Below are 6,870 nucleotides of genomic sequence, written 5' to 3'. Positions count from 1 at the left end.
CTCGGCGGGGCCGGGGGGGCCCCGCGGGCGGGGCGGGCACGGAGCGGGCCCAGCCCAATGAGCGCGGGGCTCCCGAAGTTTGTCCCAGCTCCGGGCTCATCCATCAAGGGCCTGACATTTGCATGACAAAGGGGCTTCAATCAAACCCTGCCCATCAATCTGATAACAACACGGACGCGTCAAAATCTTTCCTCAAAGACTTTAGAAGAGAGCAGCGAGGTGGGGTGCGGGGAGGTGCAGAGGGGCTGGGGGAAGGTTTGGAATGACCCGCGAGTGTTTTAAGTGCTAAAAAGGCCCCCGAGTTATGCGAGGAGCCGATTTCAGGCAGAACTTCCCCTCGCCCCGACTTAAAAAGGTTTTCCCCGATGCCGGCTCCGTGTGAGAAAGAGAAAAGAGGAAGAGGGGATGGGGAGGTGTGACCGCCCTGCGCCCATAAACACAAAGGGATGCTCTTTTATTCACTTGGAAACTCTTCCCCACAAAGTGCCTTGGGTCGCGCTTGGCCTTTTCCGGGATGAGGAGTCCGCTAAAAGCTCCTAAGAAAAATCCGCTCCATTTTCGCTTTAATTTCGCCACACGGGCTTTGTGTCCGGGGTAAAAGCACCGTAATTAGATCAATATTCTAATGAGGCGGCGAAATAAAGTTACGGGGAGACAGAATGGCTTTTGTTGGAGCGATGCCATGGCCCGGCCTGGCAATTACGGGAACGGAACTGAAACCGATCCCCGTGTCCGCCTCGGGATCTGCCCGTCCATCCACGCACCCGCACACTTCCTACCAACACCAATTTCTAGGGGTTTTAAGCAATTGTGGGGCACTAAGCTCGGCGTTTCTGGTTTGATCTCGGCTCGGAGGCGCGGCCAGGCCGGAGCAGGGTCCAGCTGAGGAGGAGGTGGGCAGAGCCGGCCTCCAGCCCGGCCACTCGGGCGCTCAGAGAATGGGAACATAGGTAGGCAACATTTATTTACTTGTTGGCGGAAGGGAGACAAGAGCACCCAACAATCCGACGCCCACAGTCATTTGTTACTTGTCAGGATATTTACTGCTCGGCCACACTCCCAGAAGGACCAGGAGGGCTCTGCTCCCTCTCTCTCCTCTCTCTCTCTCTCTTTTACCCCAGGCCAAAAGTTCACTTTGAAAGGCAAACCCGCGTCCTTTCGCTGCGAGCTTCGGCTGATGCAACACGTTGGGGGAACGTTTGCTGAGAAATTTCAGCCCAGGCAGCCCCGGCATCAACGTTTTCCCTTCCTTCCAATCCCTCCCCCGAAGGAAAACTCGACTTTTAGCCAGTTGCAGCTCCCATCCTTCAATAAAAAAATAATAATGAACTTTTCCAGAGCTGCGCGCCCATTTATTCATTTATTCCGCCGACTTTGCTGATGCTGAGAGACTCGGGAATAAAACATTTTGGGTTGCAAACCTTCTCCAAAACTCTCTGCCTCCTTCTTTGCATAAACTGAATGTAAAGATTCAGAGCAACTCTCCCGTCGTTCCCCTCGCAAGAGAAATCGATTTCTAATTTGATTCCTTTTATATTTCGTTGCGTCCGCGTTTAAATGGATGTCTCGGAGATGATTCATGGCTGTAAAATGAAAAAAAGGAAAGGGTGGATGTTTATTTCAGCCTCGAATCAATCGTTTCGTGCTGTCTGATGGTTTTCCGCCCTGATCTCACTCCGCTGGTGCATCAGGGGGATGTTTGATGTCATTAAAATCGAGAAAAATCCCTGATCCCGAGCTGTGGAGGGGAAACTTTTCCTGCGCGTCCTCTCAGCGAAGCCTAAATTAGAGCTGAGGCGGCCCTGGGGTGCAAACACCGAATTTCTCTGCTGGGTGGAGAGATCGGATGGGACCGGGGTCCGAATTTGAGCCACGATTGCTCAAACTCTGCAAAATTCTGCAAAGCTCCCGAGCCGGGGACGAGCCGCGGGGCTGGGGACGGCGAGGTGGGGACGTGGAATTTTGGGAGCGGATTCCCTGGAATCACTTTGGGAAAGGCTTTTTTTGGTCCCTCCGTGGAGCTGACGGTCGGATGAGGGCTGAGGCGGGGTGGAGGTGGAGATGGAGCCGAGGAGGGGATGCGGGGCTGGAGTCACTTTGGAAAAGTCGCTTTTTTGGGGTCTCTCTCTGCGTGTAACCCCAGGCGAGGGAAAAAGGGGCCGATTTCTCCCCAGAAATGGTCGCCACCTTGTCCCCGCTGCTCGCCCCCGGCTGCTCCTCCCCGCAGCCCCTCGGGCCGTACCTGCCGGGGGCAGGGAACACCGGCACAAGCCGGGATGGAAGACGGGGCCGCGTTCCCAACCCTCTCCCGGGGCCTGGGGATCCCTTCCCGGCGCTCCCAGGATGCTCCGTCCCCCCCCGCGCTCCTCTCCGGCCCCGGCTTCCCCAAGGTCACATATTCTGCCCCAAAACGGTGGCTTGTGGGGACTGCTTTGGGAAGCCGCAGCACCCAAGTGGGTGCAGAGATTCTGGGAATCACTTGGGAACTGAAATTTCCTTTGTGTCCTCTTGCCCTACACCAAATTTCTGCTGCTGCTGTTGTTATTATTATTATTAATTAGTTTTAATTGCCCTTGCGGAAGTGCGGAACTTCAGTTCAGACCTTCGTAACCCGCTGGACAAAGAAATATCAGCTTATTTTTAACAACCAAGCCCCGACTGAGCCTCTTTCTGTCCTTGACACTTTTATTTTTTCCTTTCGAACCTCCTTTATGGGGAGCTGAGAGAGGGAAGGCGGTCAAGGAAAAAAGTGTGGCTGGAGATTCCCAACTGCCCAGAGCTCGGTCCTACCCTCCCTCGGCCTCTCATTTATCCATTCTTTGATTTTCACCGCAGCACCGAGGGCGACAGGGAGTTATCCCTCCTCTCGGGCACAGTTTGGGGGTTAAAATGAAATATCCGGGCGTGAATGAGGATGAGGGCGGGGTGAATTCCCAGCTCTGGTTCCCGGGAGGAGAAGCTGCGCTGTCCCGTGGGAGGCAGAGGGGGGAAATTCCCCGCTCCAGATCCCACGGAGCCGCTTCCCCGCGGCTGAGGAGGGCCCGGAGCGCTCCAGGAGCTGCCGCCCCAAACCTCGGCCTTGGAGCCGAGCGCGGGCAGGGGATGAGGAGGGCACAGCGGGCACGGCAGCGTTTTGGGCCGGAGCTCTCGGTGCCACCAAAGCCACCCCCTGTCCTTGTCCCCTCCGTCCAGCCCGGGGCACTCGCTGTGACAAAAATCTTCGCTGTCCCCGAGTGGAAACACGGCCCCGTCTCTCCTGAATCAGCCAGAGGGGTTTCGGCCCTGCGGGAGAACCCCCCGCTTTTGTTTCAACCCCATGGAAGCATCTGGGTTTTAAATCTGGATTCTAAATCTGGGGTTTAAATCTGGATTCTAAATCTTGATTTTTAAATCTGGATTCTAAATCTCGATTCTTAAATCTTGATTTCAAATCTTGATTTTTAAATCTCGATTTTTAAATCTTGATTTTAAATCTCGGGTTTAAGTCTTGATTTTTAAAGCTTGATTTTAAACATTTTAATCAAGCTTTTCTTGAGAGCAGCTTCTCCCCCTGAGGGGCACAAAGCGACTCCCCGGATCCCGAGGCTGCAGCATCCCGGGGGAAAGAGGGAGGGAAGATCCATCCCTGCCCTAAAAAGGGGCTTAATTTGCTTTTAAACCACTCTCCTGGCGCGGGGGAGAATCGCGTTCCTCCAAAGGAAATTTGTGGGAGCACCTCCTGTAAGAAATCTTTTCCCGAGACAAACCAGGGAGGTTTTTTGTGCAGTCGGCAGAGGAGGAACGAGGCATTTCCAAAGGCTGCGGAGTGTTCAGATGCTTCGTTTTTGGAGTTAAAAATAACCCTCGGCGGAGAAAGTTGGTGTCGTGCGTAAGAAATGTCACTCGTGGCTCCTGGCGAGGTGATTTATAAGGAGCGGGGCTGCGAGTTTGGCTGAGGACTCGGTGATCACCAAAAGGACTTGACAGCGGAATTTATGGCCCCGGCATGGGGCTGGGAGAGCTCCCGGCCCGCTCGGCTGCTCCTGGGGGGGAAAAAACTGCAGAGGGGGAATAAAAGGAGCACATCGGGGAAATGCTGCGGGGTTCAGGAGTCCAAAGAGGCGCAGGAGGGACTTAATGAGTTACAAGCACCGGGTTATCCGCGGGAAAAGCCCAGGTAATTAGGAGAAAGTAGAATAATTGTTCAAGGGATGGGGACAGGCGGAGGGTCCCGAGGTCCCCGCACAGGGACGCTCCGCAGGTGCTCAGCATCCCCCGGGAGGGATGGGACACTTGGGACATTTGGGACATTTGGGACACTTGGGCCACTTGGGCCACTTGGGCCAGGGCCACGCCTGGAGCTCTGCGTTTCCCCAGCACCTCCTGGAGTGGAAGATTGTGTGAAAATCTCCCGATTTCCCCTTTTTTCCTCTTTTCAGGGTGGCCCAGACCCCTGAAACCCCGCCTCCTTCAGCGCCAAGGGATCAAATTCCTCCTCCGCTGGCTCGGGGAATCCTGTCCTGCTTCCCTGGAAATCCCCTCGGCCTTTTCCATGGGCTGCAGTGAGGCTGGAGCCCGGCTCGTCCCATTAATGAGGTTCATTTGCGTGTTTTTTACTGGGCGAGGGTGGAGAGGAGGGGTCTGGGACTGCTGCCCCCGGGTCCCAAATCCCTCGGGATTCATCCAGATCCCGACCGCAGGCCCTGCCACGCTCGCTCCTCACCCCGCCCTCCAACAAGCGCATGAATTAATTAACATCTTCATCAATCGCTGGTATCAGCAGCTCGGCTTTATCGATATCAAACAGCGCTGGGGTAACGGGGACCTCGCTGGGGTGGAGAACCAGATCCAATGGGACGAGCTGGGGCGAATCTTTGGTTTCTTCCCGTTTTTTTCCCCTCTATTTTCACCTTCCAGCAAGGAAAAAAATCACCGGGATGGATGCGGGAGGTTCCGGGACACGAGCAGGGCAAGGTTTGCTCTCCCAGCTCCTCCTTTTTACTGGTGGAGGAGCTTTGGGAGAGCTGAGGACTGGGATGCGATGAAAAACTGGAACACGATGCTACAGCTCAGCCGGGGAGAGGAACATTCCCGGAAAAGCAGCAGAATTCCCAGGAGAAGTCAACTCTTCCCGCCTCCCAGGCCCGATTCCCGATTGGCCTTTTCCTCCACGGAAGATCTTCCCGCGTTGTTCCAGCACCTCCAGGGCTTCGAGGAGCTCTTCAGCAAACACATCCCCCGCCCGGAGCAGCACAAAATAAATATTACCTCAGCAGCCCCGCCAACACGTGCGGGCGCCGCTCATTTGCATATTCCCGGCTTAATAATCGCCAGGCAATTGCGGTGTTTTGACAACAATCAAGGGCTGAATATGCTTAATATGCTTAATACGCTTAATATATGCCCTCCAGTTGCGCGGAACAGAAGGGCAGCGTTGCAAATATTCGCTCCCCATTTGTTTGACATTTCGAAGAAGGTAAAGAATGGCTGAACTAATGGCGGAATCTTACAGCCATTCAATAATTTAGATTTTATTGAATATTCCCCTTCTCCTCTCCGACATTTCAGTCTTGCTAATTAGGACAAATAAGAAGGGGCCTGCTGTTAGCAGGGATAATAACTGGCGAGCTTCCATTTATTAAGTCACTTTCCGTGGGTGTAGAATTGATCTGTGGCTGTGACTGGCATCCCTTCCCCAGACCTGCAGCGACTTCGGGAAGTCATTACAGGGCCCTCGTTAGGGATTTGTATCGATGAGGGCTCGGGGTTTAATTTGGGGGGGGGTCCTGGGATCCCTTCCCCCGCCCCCCATCCCTGTCCCTTCGCCGGCGGAAGGGGGGGTCCCGTGCAGGGGGATCCCTCTTGTCCCCTCCCTCGGCCTCGCCCTTCCCCTCCTCCCTTCCCCACGGCGGGAAGGGCGTGTGCGTGTGGAAATCCGCTGCTTTAGGAGATTTCCCCTCATTTTTTTTTTAGGCTGGATGAGGAGGCGCCGTCTGGAATGGGGCTGGCGAGGGGGAGGAGGAGGAGAGAGGGGAAATCTGGGAAGCGCTGGAACAAATGGCGCTTTGATAGCCAACGTCTGGCAGTGCCAACGCCGCCGCCGAGCGCGTTCCAGAAGCCGGAGATATTAAATAAACTTAAAGATAATGAATAGCCTTCTGTGGCGCTCCTCGGGCTGCGCCCGGGCTCTCCTGCCCCCCGCAACTCGAGACTCGGGGACTCTCGGAGCGGAGAGGAGGCGGTGAGAGAGGGCAGGGGGGTGCTGATGGCTCCCAGGCGGGGATGCGAGGGAAAACTCGGCTCCAGCAGCGCCAGCCGCGCACCAGGCGCTGCCTTTTATTGATGGGAAGGTGTTAAGCAACGTTGGCGTGAATATTTAATCGCCATCCGCGCCGGTGCTGCGGGTAAAGCTCGCTCCTTTCCCGGGAATCGCCGGCTCCTTCGGTGGGAAAAGCGCCTGGCGAGATTATTGGGAATAAAAAGGTGGCCGTAAAAGCGACCCCCCCCTCCTCTTTGTTCGAGCGGAAGGAGAGAATCCGCAGCTTCCAACAGCAATTTCCAAAACATCTGTCGACGCTTTGCTTTCCTTATTTCACTTTTATTTCTTTTTACGGCCCGGAGTGGAAATCCAGCCCGGCTCTGCTGCTTTTAACCCCAAATAAAAGATCAGGCGGCCACGCCGAAGTTTCCCGGGCTCCAAGCGTTCCCTGGAGAGGGGGGATGACCCCACCCGGGCACCGAAAACACCAAACCCAGCCCAAAAATCAGTGGGGGGACCCCCCAAAGGCAGCAGAAGGCGAACTGGGGGCCTGGGCTTTGCTTAACCCTACAAAAAGGTGCTGGGGGCAGCTTCTCGGCTACTCCGCTCATTTTAAGGGTCCCCCCTCAGCC

At 55.3% G+C, this 6,870-nt stretch overlaps 1 protein-coding gene across 1 annotated transcript in view; it reads right to left on the bottom strand.

Moving 5' to 3' along the window:
• The window catches only part of HOXB1 (homeobox B1), a 10,549-nt gene that overhangs the window by 2,127 nt on the left and 1,552 nt on the right, over nt 1-6,870 (bottom strand). The gene's annotated exons all lie outside the window — the stretch shown is intronic.

The sequence above is a fragment of the Corvus brachyrhynchos genome, unplaced genomic scaffold, assembly GCF_000691975.1.
Source record: "Corvus brachyrhynchos isolate BGI_N302 unplaced genomic scaffold, ASM69197v1 scaffold47, whole genome shotgun sequence".
Taxonomy (NCBI): Eukaryota; Metazoa; Chordata; class Aves; order Passeriformes; family Corvidae; genus Corvus; species Corvus brachyrhynchos.
Note: the sequence above shows the minus strand (reverse complement) of the source record. Positions and strands in the feature narration are given on the sequence as shown.